Source organism: Haliaeetus leucocephalus, unplaced genomic scaffold, assembly GCF_000737465.1.
Source record: "Haliaeetus leucocephalus isolate CR32 unplaced genomic scaffold, Haliaeetus_leucocephalus-4.0 Scaffold120, whole genome shotgun sequence".
NCBI lineage: Eukaryota > Metazoa > Chordata > Aves > Accipitriformes > Accipitridae > Haliaeetus > Haliaeetus leucocephalus.
This window is the reverse complement of record NW_010972556.1, coordinates 1,195,848-1,218,528: the sequence shown is the minus strand read 5'-3', so window position 1 is coordinate 1,218,528 and position 22,681 is coordinate 1,195,848. Positions and strand designations below refer to the sequence as shown.

Here is a 22,681-nt window from a genome sequence, read left to right as displayed (position 1 = left end):
GAATTGCTGGCTCAACTTGTAGCCCTATTACATTGTTTTCCCTATCTAAAAATGAGGGAAGCTTATATGAGTAATGTCAAAATCACTATTCCTGCAGCTGAAGCTCATGGTATTTGGGTTAGTGTCTCTTGCCAGTTATAAGACATTCCTAATGCTTAACTCTGCCCTGATCCTTCCTGTGACATTTGTAGTACTCGAACACATCATATGGCCTTGATGTGTATGTATGAGAGTTGGGATTTCTGAGATGCCAGTGTCTACATATGTTGCAAATACGTGAAGCGTTCTCGGGTTCCTACTCTCTTGTTTCTGCCTGCCATGCTACACTGACTCTACTTTGTGCTGTATTCGCTCTTCTTTTCTTAACAGAAAAAAAAGATTAAAGATTTTTTAAAATAAAATCCATATTAAAATGGTACTCTGTACAGAAATTTACATCTGCCTAAGTACATGGCATGGAAACATGTTAATCTCAGAGGAAAAAAATACAGCAGTCATTCTTAGAGTAAATTATAATGAAAACAAGCCAATTGCAATTTTATATTCATAAATGCATATTTAGCAATAGCTTCCAAAGAAGCTATAACTCAGTTCAGTAAACAGTACAGTAAGTGATATGTTTTGATTAATCAGAAGCCAGTGTGATTTTGTTCTTGGTGTGGAGAAGGCTAATATTTAAAAGCAGTAGCTGTTTGTGCTTCATCAAAGTATAAGTAGTGGTGGTGAAATCCCTTCCGATTGCCCTGACTTACTGTTATTTTGGCATCAAATAAAAGTAACAAAGTGACTTTCGATAAAGAACCCTTTATTTCAGATAGAGACTTTTCAAATTGATAGTGTCTCTAATATGATGCCAAGCAAATTTGCCTTGGCATTCTTTTGTGTTGACATGGTAATAAAAAAAAATACTACATAAGTGCTCCAGCTTTATGAAATCTTTTCCTAAAAATGAGATCAGTGGCTTATGAACTCTAACTTTCTGCTTTGTGTATCTTCAAGAGCTGTTCAAGTAATTTATTTTCTGGCAAGAATTTTCTTTAAAGAAAAAAAAAATCTGAATTGTTTGAAACATCTACAAAGGGGGGGTGATTAATTTAAATTTCCTTTGGTCTTTAAATGTTGTCTTTCACTTTCAGCTGTCCTTTAACCTTTTAAAATGAGATTTAAGTCAAATGTTAAATATAAAAATAACATTGTCTTTTTTGTATAACATTTGAGTAGGTACTAAGTTTAGGGGGAAGACAAAAAAGCTTTTTGCAGACATTTTTGCATCTCAGTTCTGTGAGTTCTGTGAATTTCAATTTGAATTAACAATTATTTTCAACTTAACCCAAACAGTATTTTTCAGTGTGATAAGAGAGATGGATTTGGAGTAAGAGGTAGGATAAGCATCCTCAGCCAGAGGATTTTACATATCAGTGAAGCTGGTATTTCTGCGTGAGATTTCTGAAAGGTAAGGGGGAAGGAAGGAGCACTGTGAGTGGAGAAGTGAGAAGCTGCATGGAAGCAGTCATAGAAAACAAGATTTTGTGAGTGCAGTCAGAAGAGTGAGCAAAGGAGACTGAGGGTGGAATCCAGATTCTGAGTTTTGTCCAAAACCAGATCTTGAGAAACTTTGTTGAGGGGTAAAAGATCCATCCTTCAGAGTCAGGGACCCAAACTGGAGGATGGGACCTCCACTGAGTGAAAGCACTGTGTTTGATGAATTTGAGGTGGAAATTCTGGAAAGACTCATGATAGTTCTGGGCTGAGAGGGCAGAGGACTTTGTAAGATGAGAAATACTGAACACATTTGTAATGGGAAAGGAGACAGAAGGTAGTGGAAGGTCAGAAGAAAGCCCGAAGGAGAGGAAGAGAGGAGTGGTAGGGCAGAGAGCAAGAGGAGGGAGCTGACAGAGCTAGTGTAGACAAGAAAAAAATGTGCATGCACTTAATACTTGAGAGGAATCTTCAGACTGTTTCAGCATTAATCCACTCCTTTCTTCCTCAAAAATAAAAGAAAGCAGAGGGGAAAAGTCTGAGATTGATTCTTCTGGCTAGCAACCTTGTAGGTGCATTGGGACAGTTGCCTGTCTGGAGAAGCTGTTAGGCACTTCTAGTATCTTTTACCTGTGCTGTTTGGAGATCTCTCGGTAAGCAGAAGATTGATGTGGCCCATAATTACCTTCTCTTTCCTGGACTCTGCCTTATGTTGGAACATAAAGTGAACACAAAGTTTATTCAGTGCTCTGCCTAATGCTCTGAAGGACTTTTTGGATACCTAGAAAAGAAACTGGGCCCCTTATGGGCTGGCCTGGCAAAGGAGGTGTCCTTACTTTTTGGCAGAGTGGCACCACCCATTCTGTCTGAATGATGCTATCCTTGAGTCGTTGCCCCCATGGGGAAAGCTGACCTGTGGGTATGCCTGGAGATGGGCTGTTGATTGGAACAGACTGCGCCGTCCTGTGATTTCACTGCTGTGTTTTGGAATTATCTTGGTTATTTTGAAATTTTTGCCATAGACTTTCTGCTGGTTCATGGTGAATGAGATGTGCAGATTTTGGTATGTGACATCCAGCCTTCTCACTGACATTTCTACCCTCCCAGGCTTTTCTTGTCTTCCCTCTTGCCCTGCCTGTACAGTCATCCTTGTCACTTTGAACTAAATGTACATAGTGAATAATGTTTTATTAATCTCCTTCTTTCTCTCCATGTTTCATTCCAGCCTCTTCCTGGGCTGTTTTAGAACTCCACTCTTAATTTTTCTAAAGCATAGTGAGTGTCATTTGAGCTCTTTCTTGCACTTTCACAGCTGAATCCATCTGTGCTCATTCAAGTATGTCCTAATTCATGCACTACTTTCCTATTGACAAGCGTAATTGTTGGAAATGTGATAGGTCCCTACCTGCCAAGTCCTATTCATCCAGCAGGTGAAGGATGCTTAGGAGCCATTCGTCAAGAGTATGAACTCTTTTTGAAAGACAGGCCTGAAGGGCATGACATTTAGATGTACCTGCCACTCTTGACATACCCTATAGTCACTGTGGCAGTTGGTACATACTGAAGGAGAGTGTCTGTGGTATGCTTAGGAAAAAAGAGGATGTGCTGTTAGCCTGGTGTCACAAAAGGGAGTGGTTTGGACCACTTAAAGAATCACTCCCAATGGTATTAGCAACGAAAAAATGATTTAATAGGAATATATATAAAAGCACTAGTTCACAGAATTCAAGGCAAGGTTCACTCTGTTACTTAATACATGGATGAAGTACACAAGGGAAAATTAAGTTAGAATCAGACTAAAATTAGGTATACAGAGACTGAAAACATAATAAGTTACAAAATAGGAATATACAAAGAAGAATCAAATTAGAATTGATTTCTCGTAATTTGTACAAAGATCAGGAATGTAAAAAGGGTAAGGGAGACACTTCCATTGAATCATGAGGTTCAGAGTAGACCCCCTTGCTTTCTAAACACTGGTTGGAGTCTAGATGCGGCTGGATCAACTCCTAGTCCCAGACGTGGTCAACAGTTTATGTCTAATAGAGTAGAAGGGTGAGGGAGACCCTCCTGTTGAGTCACGAGGTTCAGAGAAGACCCCCTTGCTCTCTAAACTCCTGTTGGAGTCTAGGTGTGGCTGGATCAACTCCTAGTCCCAGACTTAGTCAACGGTTTATATCTAAATGTTTATATCTAACGCTCCAAGGTTGTCGTGGGAGGGCTGGGATGTCTCAATGTTGTTATGAGAGAGCTTGTTATCTCTACTTTTGGGTTTTTTGATTTTGCTGGACAACACAAGTCCTTGAGATGGTCCGCATGACTCCCTGTCTTAGCTGTGAGAGAGTTCCTGGTACAGTCAAGGGACGTTAACTGGCCAACTCATTACACTTATGCTGAGGCCGGGTGAGACTTCCTGAGTTTGTAGATCAGCCTGGAGAGGGGGAAAGAAATACACCACCACACCTGGTGCTTGAAAATTGCTTGCCTATGTAAAATATCAAAGGAATTTAGTTCTTTATTGGGCTGAAACTCTTCTGATTTCTCCTGATGTTCCTCATTTCAGCCATGGTTACAGGAATCGATTGCTTTGGTGGGAAAAACTAGCACAGGTAAAACCTCTTTCTGCTTCAATGAGGTGGTGGAGATAGGTATAGCTGATTCAGTCTCTCTGCTGGGCTCTGTACAGCAGGCTAATACTCAGAAACAACAGATTCATGGCACTGTAGCTACAGCTTACTTTGTTGTTTGAGTTTGACTTTACGGGATATTTTTCATACAAAATTTATGGTTTGTTTGGAGGAAAGTAGTCACTGCAGTGAGAAGCACTCTCAGCTTCTCACACTGCTGTTGCAACCCGAGACGCTGGAAACAGTTGCTTTCTTTTTTTAGATCTCTGAGTAGTTGGCTACCGAAGTAAGATGTATTTCATAAAAGTGTCAAATCATTGATCGCTCAACAGTTACAAGTCATGAAATTATCAAAATGTTCTGATATCAACATGTGGTCTGAGGACTTAGTGCTACTTTAGAAGGAAACAAAGCATGATGCAGAGTGCATAAATCTTAGTTTACCTATGCATTTTTTTCCAGATCTGTAAGCAAATGCTGAAAGGATACTTTTATAACCATTGTTCGGAGTTTTCAGTCTGAGAGTGATCTATCATATAATTCGTGCTGCCCTGACAATCTAACTGCTGTCCACTGTTCTGATTCATTATGTTGGCAAGGCAAGGTAGCATGCACCAGAGTTATGGAGAAAAAGTTTAATTTAAATTTGTTTGAAATAGGCTTTTTTTTTTAAAGCACTGTTTCTTTTCAGTGTAACTTATTTTTTGTTTATCTGTATAGATCACTTGTTTTCATTCTGAGTTTGGTATTTTATTTTTAAAAATCATGTTCAGGTTTTATTTCCAGAAAATTGACTTTATTTTCCTTTATACCCAGTACAGAACTGCTTACAGAAATAACTGCTTGTCAGTAGTCTTTTCAAAGACTCACAGTGTAACAAAATGAAACCCTTGATCCCTTAGTCTAGATTCTTAAACACTGACAAGATAAATTAGAGCTTCATTAAATTAATGATTCAGTAATTAAAAAGGAGGATTCAGAGGAAGGGCTTAGAAGAATAGATGAAGTATAAATGAACTCTGCATTAAACTTACCATTAAGTGGAAGAACAATGAATCATAAATTGTCTGTATAAATCCACATTCTTTCTGTTGGGAGACAGTGATTATTATGCCCATGAGCATTCTCTGTAACATCTCCCACTCAGTTACTGTCAGCATCAATTAGTCAATTATGGTGAAAACTCTTTAACCCCAGATGATTTCAGAAGAAATGAAAAACCAAAATCTCTTTGCTTTAGGTTTTTTTTCCTATTGTAAATAGTTTGGAGACATTGATAACTTGCAGTTCTCTTTTGTACAGAGGCAACTAAATTCACAAACACATTAGTAAACATACCTCAGAAAGGCAAGAAAACTGCAAATCTCTTCATTTTTTTAATGATGTCATTTACCATCAAGTTGTAAGCGTTTCATAAGGAAGTTATTAGAGATTATCTGATTTGGCATATGGTGATGTCTTCAGGGATTCCTTGTGATACCTGCATACTGAAAGGGGAAGAGGAAGCACTCTCCATTTTTTTTCATTTAAAGTGTTAAGTGAGTTTATCTGATTCTCTTTTGCAGTTACTTGGCATGTCTGTCATATACTGTATAACGACACATGAGAGAACTGCTGAGAAATACTTGTTATACTGCATAAGTGTATATATGTAAACACATAAGTACATTTATATTCCTAATATAGTCTCTTACTTGGTACAGACTGGAAGCTGTCCGAGTCCTGCCATCAGTGGTGCTCCTGCCAACCCCTGAAAATAGGCCTCTTTGAATTCCTGAGTCTGATTTAAGATTGTTGATTTAATATTTTTAGAAGAGAAAACAAGCCTAAATCAGCAGAGAAATAATTGGCTAAAAATGTGAATTGCACAAGATACTTGTTCTCACTTGGCACCTCAGGCAAAACACACTCTGGAGTAATTCTCCACCCCACCCCCCCAAAAAAAATTCCTGCCACAGATACTTTCTGTTCCTTAGTTAGCCACATGTAAAGAAACCTTAATTTTTGATACTGATGCTCTTATAGTTAAGGCTTTGTTTTGCATCAGATGGGCAGCACATTGTCTTGCACCTTCCCTGAGATGTATCAAAAAGACTGCAAGCTTTTAGGCACTGTGGTGCAAAATCCACATGAAAATCAGAAGCAGAACTTATGACAAAATAAATGTCAGCCGTGATAAGAACTCACAACATGAAACAGATGTGTGATACAAACACACATCATATGCATAAATCCTATAATTTAAATGTATACATATATGCAAGCCCATGCAGTCTTATGCAAGATGGATGGAGAGGTATGGATTAAATGCTCAGATTGCCCAGGTGCCTCACTGTCATCAACTTGCAGGGAAGTATTCTGGAGCTGTGTTCCTTTTTTTATTGCTTTGAGTATTAGCCAAAAGCAAATGGGGACTGCTTTTAAAATAGAAATGAAGAAAAATACAAAAGCAACTATGTACTGCCATTGCTCTATAGGGACCAAAATTTGTGACATGGGACATCTCTTCTGGGTCTCTATTTCCATGAGTATTATAGGCCAGTAATGCCATGTATAATCTTCACTGAGATTAAGGAGCTGGACTGAGATCTCCCCTGATGAAATATTTGACTCTGAAACAAAATGCTGAGTGCCTTTCACCTGAGAAATTTAGAAGATTTTTTTTTTCTGATCTAGTAGCTTTTTTTCTTGTAGGGTCATTCTTCAGATTCAGATTTTAGAAACTAGAAATGTTTGAAAGCATGAAGAAAAGGAAAACTGAAATCAACAAGAAGTGTTTCGTCTTAAGCAATTCATAGAGTTTGGAAAACCACTGTTAGAAGTCACAGTCTATATGGCTCCCCTGTCTTTCTTAAACAGAGAGCTCTCTAACATTCAGGCTCTTTGTTATACAAAATCGTGGAGGAGAGCCAGAAGCGAAATGTATTTAGAGTATGGAAATACACAAAGTACTCACGTAGCTTGAAAATAATTCATCCCAGAAAACTAACAGAAGGGAATAGAAAAGCCACAACTAAAATGTAAAAGTTAGTGACTCTTTTTGCCTCTTATATGAGAATGCATTAGTGATTGTTGATGAACAAAAATAAGATCAATATTTAATATTAATAAAATGCTTATTTATAATATGATTATTACATTCACTCATATTCCAGTGGTGTTTGAAGACACAAGTATCTCAGCATATTGCAGGAACAGATGAGGCTTGGATGCGTAACTCAAACAGGCCATGTCTGGGGATCTAAAGTGGGTGGAGGGGGCTGCGTTTTAGCCCTTCAGCCCTACGTACACATGCACCTCCCAGCTGCACTTCCCACTCCTGGCTGACTTCAGCATCTTCCTTCTTAGAAAACTTTGATCAATCCCTTTCTTTAATGCTAAATCTATTCACATGCACTCTGATAGCACCAGTAATGCTGACCTTGGAGCTGTATGCTCAGGGGTGTAGGTTTTAGGCATTGCTCTGCATAGCCAAGTGTTGTCAGGATTCCCCGAGTCTGAAAAAGGGCTGAGGGGGTGCAGTTCAGGACTGCAAAGCTTAGAACCATCTAACTTCAACAGTATGGAGAGATGAAAAGATCAGCCTGTTTTGCTACATAATTTTGGGTGCTCATGAAGAGTTGTATTTTCTTCTTGTGTTGGAGAGAAATCTGACCCCTGCTAAACTGAAAGTGAACCTGTACAATGAAAAATGTTGGCTTTCGGGGGAACAAAATGACGGAGCATTCAGTGAGCAGTCAGTGAGGCAGGAAATGGATTAGCTCTTTTGGGATATAAAACAAATAGGGCTTTTGGGATTTACTGTTGAGTAAAGAGAAAGCTGAAGAAAGTGGCCACCATCTTAGTTCACAGGTAATGCTTTGTTTGAATGTGAGCTATTTGTGGAACTTGTAAACCCTGTCATTTAAAAATAATGATCTTTAATAATGCTTAGGGTAGCAGCTGCAACACTTAATGGTCAAATTAAACTCAAATGTAGCAGTGATGGAGATTACGTAAATTTGGTGCTATCCCCTAAATCTCCCTCCTTTGTCCTCCAGAGCACTGTCCTAAGGTGTAGATTACACCATTTCCAAAAGTGGGGAGGAAATGAGAGCCATGGAGGCTTTAACCTTGCCCAAGTTACATAGTAAGGCACCAGTAAGCCTAAAATAAAATTTGTGTCTCTGAATTTTAATCCCTGTACTTTAAAGCACTAAACTGTTCACCCACTGTGCTGGTTAGTCATGAGCTTTTTTGATCCAGTAAATTTTGTTTGCATGTTTCTGTATTAACAGTTTGCCAAATCATCCCATACGCTATGTTTTTTCTTAGAGCAGTGACAGATTTGGCAACATGAATTTAATAGGTGATTTTCTTCATATTCTGTATTTCCTTTTGGAAAAATGTTTTCTACCTTCTTACAGTCCTAGTTCCTTGAACCACAGTTTTCATACTCGCAGTAGTTTTAGTCTTCAGTTAAAATTAACAGCTTTGTTTTGCCATATCCTTTTATATTTTATTTGCATATTTAGAAATTTTTAATCAAAAAGGAGTGGGAGATGGTGAGAGAAAAGGGAATCATATTATTCAAAAGCCAGGCTTCTGACTTTTGCAGAAAATCATCTAGAGGTAATCCTTTCAGCCTAGCTTTGATAAAGCCTCAGATAGACTGCTATTTCAGACTTGGGCTGACTGGAGGGAGTCAGAGGAAAGCTATGAGAATGATCAGCGATCTAGAAAACTTAGTTGAAAAATTGGGTTTGTTCTAGAGAAGAAGGGAAGTATAACAATCTTCAGGTAGGTAAAAGACTATGAAAAAAGGGTAGGGAATAACGTATTCTTCATTGTCCTGGGGGCTAGGGGGCGGGGAGTTAGAGGAATTGAATTACATCAAGAGCAACTTGAGGTACGTATTAGAATAACCTTCCTAGTGGCAAGGGTAGTCATGCATTGGGATAAATTGCCTGGGGAGGTTGCAAAAATCTTTAGAAAAATCCAGTAGGCAGAGATGAGAGTCAAGCAAGATTTAATTGATCTGGCTGTGGAGAGTGGGAGTGGACCAGATGATGTCTGGCAGTCCTGCCCAGCCATGTTTTCTGTAGTTCTGTTACACAGGTCACCAGTTACTTGTACCCAGTAATTTGTTTTGCTTGAAAAGCAAGTTGAAGTGATGAAGATTTTTTTTTTTTTTTTTTTTTTTAATTCAGCCTCTAGTAAATTCAACCTTGTAAAAGTTTTGGGGTTTTTTTTTCCTTCTTTCTCTTCTTGATTCCTCAGTATGTCGTCTTCTTCATTAAAGATCAATGTAGTGTTTATAGCTTCTTCCACATACAGGTTATTATCAGGTACAACTGAGTAATCCATTACGTATTTTTCTCAAATAACCTGGGGCCATTATCTTGATTATAAAAAGATGCCCCAGACTTTAAATAATATTTTTAGGTCCTTGCTCTTTTGAAGTTTGTTAGTCTCTTAAGTGTGGGCATGAGAATTGGCTACAATAATCCAGTAAGACATCTTTCTTCTCAGCATATACTTGGTATTTCCCTGTTAATTTATCAGGAAAATTTCCCTTTTAAGTTACTGATATGTCAGCAACAGTTTCAGCTAGTAGAGTTCTGGATTTGCAGCTGCCCAGATCTCAAAATGCTTTACGTAAACATTGACTAAACTATTCTTCATAACGTTCCTCCAGCTCAAGTAGATAATAAACTGTAGTGGGAATATGACATGTTTCACTCATGGAAGACAGCCTGAATTTCTGGGTACCACACTAGCTATCTTGTATTTCAAGTGAAATTGCTACCTACTTAGAAAGTTTGGACTTCTTGTCTGTTTGCATCCTTTACAATGGTGATGGTATCTTTTATAACCCGAAGAGGTGTATTAACTCCTATATTTGCCCTTGGACTCCAGTGCAGACCTCCTGAGCTATCCTGCCCACAGATACACTTATAAGTGTAGTGCAGTGGAAAACATAAATTCACCTTTCATCCCTACTACCTGTGCCAAAGCAAATATCAGTTGTTACTCAGTGCTGCTAAGAAAATGTTCCGCTTATTGTTATGTCAGAGGCAAAGACTGCCAAATCTGTAAGAACAGAAATGTGGTTCAGTGAAGTATTTGAAACACAAAGGGCAAGATTTATTCCTAGGTTCCTAAGGTTATGAAGCGGTTAAGAGGGGAAAAGAAGAGTCTGATTTGGAAGTAGATTGGGACCCCTTGTCCACGGTATGCTGGTGAGGCAAGTAGAAGGGTTAAGGAGGAAAACGGGTTAAAAGCCTTAGCTATATGAATGGAGGAAAAAAGGGAAAGGTGATGGAAGGTTCTGATTGTTAGTGTTTTCTTGAAAAAATTTAAGAAATTCCTGTGCAGAGAAAAAAGTTAAAAGATTTAAGGAATGAGTTCACAACTGCAAAATGGTATTTTAGCTAAGGATGTGAAACCTGATTATATTAGAGAAGTAGAGTTTTAAGGTAAGAAGTTTGAACCTAAGAAGGAGCAGAGAATCATAGGATATCTCAAATTGGAAGGGACCCATCAGGATCATCGACCCCAGCTCCCTGCTCCTCGCAGGACCACCTAACACTAAACCATATCACTAAGAGCGTTGTCCAGGCGCTCCTTGAACTCCAACAGGCTTGGTGCCGTGACCTCTTCCCTGGGGAGCCTGTTCCAGGGACCCACCACCCTCCCAGCGAAGAACCTTTTCCGAATGTCCAGCCTGAACCGCCCCTGAGGCAGCTCCATTCCATGTCCTCGTGTCCTGTTGCTGGTCACCAGAGAGAGGAGATCAGCCCCTCCCCCTCCACTGCCCGCCACCCCCCCAACCGGCGAGGAAGAAGGTGCGGGCGGCCATCAGGGCACCCCTCAGCCTTCTCTTCTCCAAGCTGAGCCAGGCAAGTGACCTCGGGCGCTTGAGTCTTGCCCTCGAGGCCTTCCACCACCTTGGTTGCCCTCCTCTGGGCACACTCGAACGGTTTGATGTCCTTCTTACACTGAGGCACCCAAAACGGCACGCGGGGCTCGATGTGGGGCCGCGCCAGTGCGGTGTAGAGTGGGACAGTCACCTCCCTCGAACAGCCAGCCGTGCTGGGCTTGATGCACCCCGGGACATGGTTGGCCCTTTTGGCTGCCAGGACACACTGTTGACTCATATTCAATTTGCCATCAAATGGATAGAATGACTTGATTGGAGAAATCTTAGAAATGCACATGAAGAGCTTGTTTTTCCTTCTGTTTGAGACAAGTATTTTCAAAATAGGTTCAGGAAAAAGTAGTTTGAGACTCTCAGCAAGTGCCATGCATCACAAATGATAACTGGAGAGATGAAAAAAATGCATCTCAGATGCAATCAGAATAAGACTCAGGCAAATTATGTTTTGTCTTCCTTTGAGCTTAGCTGTAGAGGAGTTGTTTAACTGGAAATGGAAAGAAGTAAAATACAGTAAATATACAATACAACAAAAATACAATAAAGAGAAAATTAGGATTTCTTAGGCCAAATCTTACAAGCACAAACACTCTGGAAATAGTTTATCACAGGTGCCAGAGATCTTCTTATGTATCTGTTGATAGCCCAGCATAATGGAGAGGCAGGACTTCTGAACAATTTGTTAGGACTTGTGAATCCAGGTCATGTGTCTGCTTGGAAATAGTCCATCCTTCATCAATAGCCCATGCAATCATAGGGTGTCCATAGTTTACCATCTTTCTTCCAAAGCATGTCATTTATATCCTTCTCTTTTTTGTCTGCTGCCAGCAACTTTTCAGTTCTGTATCTAAACATACAGAATCATGGAATCACAGGATCATTGAGGTTGGAGATCATCTAGTCCAACCCTCATGCTGAGAGTGGTGTTTCATTAATGCAGTTGCCCTGGGCCATGTCCCAGTGGGTTTTGAGTATCTCCAGACTCCACACTCTTTCTAAGCAACCTGTTCCACTGTTCACCTCTTCAGTGGAAAAGGTCATTAATGAAGTTATTAAACAGCATTTACCCTTGGGCTACTTCAGCAGTGACTAGCCCTCAGCTGGACTCTGTGCCACTGATTGAAACCCTTTTAGCCACGCATTTCAGCCAGTTTTCAGTCCACTGTCCACTTACCTAGTTTGTGCTTCATCAATTTGTCAATGAAGATTTTACATGGGACAGTGTCAAAAGCCTTTCTAACTTTTTTTCAGTACTGGGCTTTTGCTTTGATACTCTTTTGAAGACCAAAAGATCTTTTGGCACATTTGGGTCCATCTCATCTTCTCCGGTTTATTATTTTTTGGTAGGTTAGCCAGGGATGTACTGAGAAGATATAATGGGTACAGATCCTCATATCCTAATCAAGGGAGTGATGAGTCTGAGTCTGTTTCTTAGGCTGTGAAGCAAACTGGTCCTGGATGGGCCCTGTCTTAACTCAGTGCTGCAATGCTTTTGTTTGCTGCGTGGTTTAGAATAACCAGTTGTGTTTCTGAGAAAATATGTGTCTCTGAAAAAGCCTCACCTGTATAGTTTATTCACAGGAATCTATGTTCTCATTTTGCTGAAGTTACAGGTTTTTCAAGAATCATTTAAAAGGTGGTTGCTTGCCATTTAAACACCTAGCTCCCTACCTTATGTGCAGTAATGCCTATTTTGTCGCACATAATGAAGTGTCAGAGCCAAGCACAAATATAACTGTCTTCATGCTTGCGTGGCTTGTTTTAAACTGCAGTATTGCAAGTAAACACTGTCACTGCATGCAGTCTTTGTGCTATCATCACTTGCTACTAAGGGTGAAACAAAATGTTCTGAGTACAATTAGGTAATCAGAAGTTAGGACATCTCCCTTTTGTCACCCATAAAGTAGCTAAGAGATCTTTTCGGCTGTTGAGCAGGATTTCAAAATAATTTTGGAAAGACTACTGGAATAATGGAATCATTTTCCCTGTCTTATTGTAGTAGAATTCTGACTTTGTCACATGGAGATCATTTCCACTTGCTAATACCTTACCAGATGTTTTGAAACAGGAATTTGTCAGTAGTCCTTGGTAGCTCACTTCAATCAACAGCTGCCTTAGACTTTACAACTTTGTTTCAGTCTAAGCTGTCCCTTTATTTTTGGAGAAGAGAGTTGTGGCTCACTGGTCAATTACTCTCTCTGAAACTAAGAGTTCTTTTGAAAATCAGCAATTAAATCAATGTAAGACTCTTTATAGAATTATATATAAATGGGACCCACCACCAGTTAGATTCTCAGCCTGATGAAATGTGAGCAGGCTCTTTCTGCAAAGTGGGATATTAGAACTTGGCTGTGGATATTATGGGGTAGATTAGGTAAAGATTCACCATGTATGGACCTGTCTAGTCCTCTTGTTTCATGATGTGAACCAGGAGAGAACCCTGCTTACAGGTTTCACTTCAGCTAACCACACATAGGATGATTTATTTTAACCTTGATTGCTATTGCATATTATTCTTGCTTTTGCATGGAAAATGCCTTCTATTATTTTCAAATGTCTGTTAAATTTTTCTCTCTGTTCAGCTCAAGGATTTTCTCTTTTGGTAGTTCGGGTCGGGGGGGATATTGTCTTTTTTTTAATACAAGTGCAGAGGTGACGCTTAGCCTTTTACACATTGCACTGAGGAAGGATTCCTGAGAAGTATGATGAAATTTTCACTCACAATCACATTTTGCTTTGAATTATTTGTTGTTTAGGGATGTATCCATCCATTAAAATGATACATATAAAGGGAAGAAAATTCTATGGGTACAAATCAAGATTCCTGCAGTTCTTTCTTAAGCCAGTGCTAGTACTCAGTCAAGGAAAACTCTCTTTTATGTATTCCTTTCTTCTTGTTAAGGCTAGGGCAGTGTGGCCCTAGGCATTCAGTCTCGATGTACACAGCATTTGTTTAGATGTTATTTGTGGTTTTTTGCAGAATGATTTCTTTTCCTAATTATTTAAAGAGCCTGATACTATGAAATCTGGTTGTCTTTTCATAGTCATACCCACCAGAAACCAAATTATTATGAATTATTCAATTAATGTGGGCACCATGGCTGACTTTTAAAAAATGCTTTAAAAAGCTGACTTGCATCCTTGGGAAGAAGTAACCTTCCATGTTGAATTAATGTTATTTTTATTTAAATATAGAAGTACTACTAATTCAAAACTGGTTTAGATGCTGCTACTGTGCCAAATATCATGGGAGTGATAACGTGCTTAGGAATTCTGGACATAACAAATGACGTACTCTTCTTTTTTTTTTTTTTTTTTTTTAACAGCATGCCATCTTCCTGAGACTTACACACTATCGTTTTAGAGAAAAAAGAAATGTTTCTTTCTTAAAACTACCGTGTATAAGTTACTACACTGTAATTTATTGTCTAAAGCAGTAGTAGTGAGATACTACTCATCCATGCCCTCTTCTTGGTGATGCAGAGTTTACTTCCAGTCCGGCTGTTTTCCACCACAGATGTGCATTGAAAACGAGTCTTTTGATCGGTCACCCTGACTTCTCTTTGCCATTTAAATCAGCGTGCGTGCATTTTAATGTCAAGGTTAGCGTGGGATCCTGCGGCTTGGCAAGCCCCCAGTGACACCAGGAGTTTCGGGCAGCCGCTGCTGTTTGAGTGAGAAGCCCAGGTGCTGTGCTCAGGGCCGCCGAGCAGGCTGCCCAGCTGGTGGCCTTCCCCCAGGGACGACAGTGCCGGGACACCCGTTGGGATTTTGGTGTGTGGCCTTCCCACTGCCGGTGGCCTTTGCCGTTCCAGGACTCATCTCTTGTCTCTGTTTCCCCTGATTTTGCATAGGTGCTGGGATGGCTGGAGAAGGTCACGATTTGCAGTTGAGCTGAGGGAGGCGTGAAGCATCACCCATCCCCTGCTGACATTTGAGGTAATGTGATAACTTTTATCTTACCTGCAAGACTTTCTTACAGATGTTGGCTAAGCTGAGTGATCAATAGTATCCTGTAGCGCTCTGCAGATAATCCTCAGATCCCATGATTCGTTCCTACAGAAGGTGATAATGATGATATGCAGTATACAGAATTCTGACTGGAATCCAATCGTCTTATTTTATTACTCCAAACAACAGAGATATTTGAATTAAGGCTGTCAAATTCAATCCCAATGTAAATTGATGGCTTCAAGCCCATTTCTGCCAGTCTCTAGTAGCCAGCATTTGAGACAAAGGGCTTAGTAACTGGTAGAAGTGCTTAAAAGCCACTTTTCCTTGTCGGAGAAAAATTATTATACTGTATTTTAATGACCCATTTCTCATTTATAATGTTATTTAAAGTATTAATTGCCTGACTTTTTAAATGCACAATGTTGAAACCAATGGAGGAAAAAAAAAAGCTGTATTTTTCCAGGGAGATAGAACATGAAAGTGCATGTCAGAACATTGTAGATAAAAAATTCTGGTTTAAATGACACTTAAATGACATCTAGTTTGAATGTGTGTATTGGGTCTAATTCATATCTGGAGTGTATTACTGAAAGCTTAATCAGATTACAGTTGGGTAAATTTGAATCAAGCATCACAGAAATACACTGTAGTATAAGGGATTAGGATCTGTGATTGCTTATTCATTGGAACTGGAAAGCTGTTATCTGGTGTTAAATGCCTGCATGAGACTTTACAGCTGCTATCTGTGTACTATAGCAGTTCTATGAGACTTAACTGGCTATTCCTGTCTAAGTGTACACAAATGTAATGTCATTAAATAGAAGAGAAATTCTAGAGACTTTTTGCTTTGGTTGCAATAACAGTAGGTAAAACTTGCCACCCTATGCCAATGTTTTTAATGTTTCTAAAACCAAATGGTGGAACTCCAGATGCATTAATTGCATGATGCATCTCTGCTTGGGAGACTTGTCTAAGGATATACCAATTCCACTAAGAAAATAAGAAGGTCAGAATAGTGAAAAGTTACTTGTAAAAATGCTTGTAGAGTAGGCATAACTTAGAGTCACTAGGGACCTCCTCAACCAAAGCCTTCTTTGTTGCGGTTACCGTGCCTTCTCATACAGAGTTAAGCGCACCTGAAAAGCAATTTATGAATGACTTCTCTCATTTTGTAGCTGAAGCGTGGCAGGACAACCATACAGAAAGCTGCTTCTGTGCCCTGTTTTTCTGACTTTCCATGCCCAGTGAGCTAGTCGATCCTTAGCTAAGCTGCCCATTCCCGATTCCTTTGCGAGCAGCGGTGCAAGAAGTGTGCCCAGCACTGGGAGCACACAGCTTAGATGTGGGGTCTGGCCTCGCTTCTGAGCTCTGGCACAGGCTCACTCAGGGGTTCTGCTGCCCTCTGTAACTTCACCATGTTTCAGCTTCCTATTTGTAAATGAAGGCTAATAATTCTTAACTTCCAGAAGGGACCAAGGCATCCAGATCCTTAGGAAATGCTGTTAGTCACACAGGGACTGTCATACTTGATGTGATATTGACACTGTGTTACCAGGAGAGAGTACAAACCCTTTGCATTTAAGTGTGACCCTGGGCTTGGAAATTGATAGGATAGTGGGTGGTAAAAATAATTTCTGTGGTGCTTTCTCGCTTGGTATTTTCCACTAACTAGAGATAAAGAACATTTTGGCACAGGGAAGAGCAACTAACTTAATCCAAGGATAATGTGATCATTGGGGAGGGGAGATCATGCTGACCAGATACCTTGAAAATGACATGTCTGTAATTTATATTACCTATGCCAAGTTAGATTTAGATTAAGAGCTGGAAATGTGATAACTGTCCCCATGTAGATCAATTAATGGCTTAGCCTTCATATATTTGCCTTTCAGTACACGTTTGGCAATACCAGCTACAGACTCAGCCATCTGGAGGCAAGCTTACTGTTCAGCTCTTCTCTGAAATTGAGACATTTAATGCATTATGCACAGTAAGAAATGTTCATCTGCACATTTTCTAGGCTGCAATTAATGAAGTGTTCTACCCTGAATGAGGTTTTTGTTTATCCTAAATGAATGTGTAACATTCTTTCCTTAAAAATTAAACAGATGCCTTGTTGTTTCAAGTCTGGGATACTGAAAGTGACCCATAGATGTGGTGAGAGTAATTTGTGCCTCATTGACATTTACAATCCCAATGGAAGATAACACATGAGGCACAGCTTTAAATAGCTTTTGACAGTGCTGGTAGTTCTGCTGAATATGCTGGGAAAAAAAATTTGTATCTGTCCAAAAGCAGCAGAGATGTTTATAAAATAACTGCTGTAGAATATTCCATAACCATAATTTCTTCAGCTATTAATGCTTATCCAGGTACCAGGTCAGCACACCTCTCTGTCCTATAAATAAAGCTCTGCTAAGTTGCTTGCTGTGGGATACAGCGTACAAAGTACGGAAACCATTCGTGGTGCTGTGAGAGCCTGAGAAATGCTAAGAGTACAGAAATAAAATTGACTGTTCCTCCAGTCTGGAAAAAAACTTACGTGAATACAGGGCTTCTCCTTTTTAACAGCCTTTGAAGTTCAGGGAAGGACTTGCCTACACTGTAAATGTCAATAATACAATAAAAGTATCCATTGGTTAATACCAACATGCTGTAATACTTTTCTCATCAGACAACTTGTTTGGTGATGTTAGGCTACCACAAACTAGGTATCCACCACGTGTGGGTTATGTCTGCTAGTTTGTGACTGGGATCAGATCCAAATCCTTCAGTTGACTGTGTTATGAATAGATCAGAGACATGTATACTTAACTAAAGAACAACCGTTTGGTTTTTTTTTTAGCTTTATGGCTATTCCTGATACTTTTGCTTTATCAGTTCATCATATAATTTGAAGGGTTTGGTTTTTAGCATTTAATGACACAGTCATCAGTAGGACTGTATCATTAATTTGCTGCTAAGTGAGTTAAATTCTGCTGCTGTCAAGTCGAATGTTACTGCAGATTTGAAATCAAAGTTAAGATTCAGCTTGAACAGGTCTGGCAAACTCAGGTATTATGTCCTGGCAAAGGGCTACAGGCAGTCATATTTTATTAACTATTGTGCGTAAAATAGAAAGGAAATTAGGAATGTTAACATTAAAATATACTGCACGAAGTATTTTCTTAATGGTCTTTTTTCTTTTAGAAACAATACTCTGCAGTCATTGGTAGCCACTTTTGTTCTGGATCTTGCTTCTGAGTAAAGTACCTCATAAATATGCTGTTTGAGAATTATTTGTGAAAAATATGTTTTCCAGACTAAATATACTACACTGAACCAGTGAGAAGAATCAGATTAGATAAATCTGTGGAAACCTATCCTCCCACACATGGCTCAGCATGCTTTAAAAATGCACTCCAGCAAATCAAGTCTTACACTGTACTTACTACTCTAGGGTTTATTATGCGTGACTAGTAAAAATCCATATAGTGCAATCTTTGCAGTAGTATGTGGGAAGTAAATCTGGCTTTTGGAAAGGCTAAGCTCAATATTCCCACTTAGCTGCAGTGGTCCTGCTGTTAGTTCAGCAACATCAGACTGTCTTGCTCCATCCACCCTCCCTGCCTTACCCCGTCCAACCTCTGTGCCCTCTCCGAGGGGAAGGAGCTCATCCCTTTCACCACACTTTGCAAGCAACTCTCCTCTTCCATCTCTTTTCCTCATAAAGGCAGTTGCCCTCTTACTTCCATCACTAGCAGACATCAAGTATAGGAAAAAGAAAAGGAGGGGAGCAAGGGATTGGAAAAGCACAGCTCCCCGTATCTCCCTGCACCGATGGCGGCAGGAGGAAGCCAAGCTCTCCTTTGGGCTGTGGCTGGCAGAAAAAGCTGGAGGGTTCAGGCAGCCTTCATGGCTTTAGAAGCCATTTCTCATCTCCTCCAGGCAGAGGTGACACAGGCTGGACAGCATCGTTTCATGGGCTAGATCTGGTTTATGAACTACATGCCATAAATAAAAACCTACTTAAAGAATCCAATTTTTGTTAAAGAAAGAAATGCTAGTCTTCTTTCTCTAGATGGTAAAGCTGTACCATTATCTCTATTAATTTGTGTTGCAGCTCCTAGTAACAGCTGCTTGTTAACATACCACGTGACTTTCAGCCACACCAGTAAATAAAATGTAATATTCCCATCAGGACAAATCTTTCTTGAAAAAAATAGCTTTGGGGTTGTTTCAAATCAGATAGTTGCTTAAAAAAATCACAGACCACATGATACAAGTTTCCTACCATTTCTGTAGTGATACTTCAACTTTTCAGGCTCAAAACTGTTCTCTAGATCCTTTATCAAACATGTATGTAAGTATACCTAGCAGTGTCTATAGCAAGATTTAGAACAAGTATCTATATCAAAGGAATGCACGTATTTTAATTAAGACTTAAAATCTTAAAAAAAAAAAAAAAAACAAAAAACCAAAAAAACAACCTTTCCTCTAATATGGAAGAAAAAGACACAGGGAAGTTAAAACACAACTGCAAGCTCTAAGTTTTGAGGACTTCCCTACTCTATAAGGGTACAGCTATTGAGTACCTCCCTACCAGCTGAGCAATTCAGCAGAAATCTGGCTGACCCACAGTACGTGTTTTTCTGTTAGTTTTATATGTCTACCATCGAGCATGTCAGACTGGAAGAAAGCCTGCTGTCCTATGGTGATAAAAACTCAATTCCAGGTCAGCCAAAACCATACACTTCTTAGCCAAGAAATTAATTGTAGACCACCGAGTAACCCTGCAATTAATTGTTCTCTGCAGCTCATAGAATGGCTGACATCTGGATTCACTTTCCAAGCTATGAAAGGACTACAGACTATGAGGGCTTTGGGTTGTTTCTTCTGTGACTAAATCACCCTGGATCAATTTATATTCAGAGCTAACTGGTTGGTAAGCTGTCAATCTTTAGACTATCACATTTAAAGTCTCTGAAAGCAGCAACAGAATAATATCTTCCTTGAATGAACTATACAGAGTCATTCTTTTTAGTATATGAGTCCAGTCACCTGTTATCAATTCTGATTGCTGAAGAAAAACTTATATGCAATTAGTGAACTAAAAATCAGGACTAATTTATGCATCAGGGCAATTCAAAACTCAAAGCTCTGTCTGCCGTGATATTCCACAGTTTTAGTAATGTTGGGAAAATTATAATCTATGCAGAAGTGATTTTTCTAATGCTGCCATGCACTTTGTAATAGAACCTAAGAGCAGTCAGTCTCATCATGCTTATTGTGAATGTGGTTCCTTACACAAGACTCAACTGTGATTAGTAAGTGTCATACATATTTTAGGACCAGATGATAATCATCATTAATGATTTGTTAAAAAAAAAAAAAAAAATTTTTTTTTTTAATATGGTGCCGTGGTTTAACCCTAGCAGGCAACTAAGCACCACGCAGCTGCTCACTTGCTCCCCCCCCTGCTGCCAGTGGGATGGGGGAGAGAATTGGAAAAAAGGTAAAACTCATGAGTTGATATAAGAACAGTTTAATAGGACAGAAAGGAAGACACTAATAATGATAATAACAATAATAAAATGACAATAATAATAATAAAAGGATTGGAATATACAAGTGATGCACAATGCAATTGCTCACCACCTGCTGACCAATACTCAGTTAGTTCCCAAGCAGTGTTCCCCCCAGGTTATATACTAGGCATGATGTTACATGGCATGAATACCCCTTTCACCAGTTTGGGTCAGCTGTCCTGGCTGTGTCCCCTCCCAGCTTCCTGTACCCCTCCAGCCTTCTTGCTGGCTGGGCATGAGAAGCTGAAAAATCCTTGACTTATTACAAACACTACTTAGCAACGACTGAAAACATCAGTGTGTTACCAACATTCTTCCCATACATGAACCCAAAGCATAGCAAGCACTATACCAGCTACAAGGAGGACAATTAATTCTATCTCAGCCAAAACCAGGACGTAAAGTTCCCTGTGATATTAAAGTTATTCAGTGTAAGAGCCACAAACAGGAACAGTCATACTCTTTCCGTTGTACACCAACAGTTTCCACACATGGTCACACGGATGAGACTAAAAAGACAGCAGTTTAGTCCACAGGGCCCAGTGTTGAGTGGGATGATTACTGATGTGCTGATTAAAGGGAGAGCTCCAGCTGCTGAGACTCTTGCTGACAGGTTCCTTGTGCAAGCAGCTGTGCTCCCTATGTCAGTACAAAAATGGGTTCTGAGGCAAGACTGCTGGTCAGGCTTCAGAGGAGTTGGGTATTGTGCTAGAGCAGGAGAGCCCCCAGCAGAGTTTTACAAAACTCTCTGGCCACGGTGCAATGTTCTCCCCTTTAGTCTGCTCGTTTTCATTGTCCTGTGTGTCTAATGTAGGTCCTGAGATCTAGCTTGGTATGGGATTTATTTTTGTGAATAGCCCTCACAAAATGGGTTTTAGTCTGAGCAATACCTGTGGTAGTGGTGGGTGAAGGCTCAGGCTCTCAGCTGCTCCTCGGGGCAGATATCTTGTGAAGTTTGTCTGTCAACATCTATTTCCTCATGGTCCTGTGTAAAATAACAATCACAGCAATGGAAAAATGTGAATGCACTAGTCTGTTTCAATACAAAAGTTGAATCTGCTCCAAAGTTTCACTTTCTTAATCAGATAGTTGGTAACATGAGGGAGTGAATGCAGAGGAGGGAGTCCTAACATGAGTGGAGGCGGATGCGCTCTCCATCAGCCAGCCAGCCGGCCTTGCACTGAGCAGCTCTGTTGTTTGTACACCCGTTGCAGAATATCCCATTTTGAGTTGATCAGTTCAGAGTTCATGTGTCTTATCTGTGATGTTGTCATGGTTTAACCCCAGCCAGCAACTAAGCACCACGCAGCCGCTCACTCACCCCGCCACACCCAGTGGGATGGGGGAGAGAATTGGGAAAAAGAAGCAAAACCCACGGGTTGAGTTAAGAACGGTTTGATAGAACAGAAAAGAAGAAACTAATAATGATAATGATAACACTAATAAAATGACAACAGCAATAATGAAAGGATTGGAATGTACAAATGATGCGCAGGGCAATTGCTCACCACCCGCCAACCAACACCCAGCTAGTCCCTGAGCCGCAATTCTGCAACTAGGACGGATGTCTAAACGGAAAGGTTGCAGTGCAGAACTGTGATTGTTTTAGAGTATTAGGATTTTTTTTACACTGGCACAGAAATGTTTTACAGTACTGGAAATATCATTTAACATCTTTATGTAAAGTGTGAATAATTATCTCAGTGAAATGTTTTTCTTTGAGTAAACCCACATTTTTTAGTACAGATTACTAGGGCATTCATTCTAGATACACTCAGACATTGCATTTTCCTTTTTTGCCATGATGTTTGACATTAAATTGGTGCATTATACTTCTTCAAACAAACTGGAATATACTTTTTGCTCATTTAGAGAAATTCTCTCACTTTTGTTTGCAATTGATTATACAAATAGCAAAGAGCTGAATTTTGAATTTTGTCTTTTGGATGACTGTTATCTAAGTATTAATAATAATTTTAAAAAAATAGAGAAGGAAAAAAGCCTAGGAAAAATTATCACTGTAGTTGACAAAAGTGTTTATAGCCTGAAAAAATTACCACTCTCATAAACTGGCTTGGATCCTCTTCCTTAATGATACAAGTACATGTAAAGCTGAGTATCAGCTCAGCAATTCACAA

The 22,681-nt window shown here is 39.6% G+C and overlaps 1 protein-coding gene across 1 annotated transcript in view; it reads left to right on the top strand.

The window, feature by feature from the left end:
* GHR (growth hormone receptor) overlaps window positions 1-22,681 on the top strand; it is a 112,054-nt gene that overhangs the window by 14,547 nt on the left and 74,826 nt on the right. Inside the window, exon 3 of the mRNA XM_010585792.1 lies at window positions 14,877-14,961. The gene's annotated coding sequence lies outside the window, so the exon portion shown is untranslated. The remainder of the gene's footprint in view (window positions 1-14,876; window positions 14,962-22,681) is intronic.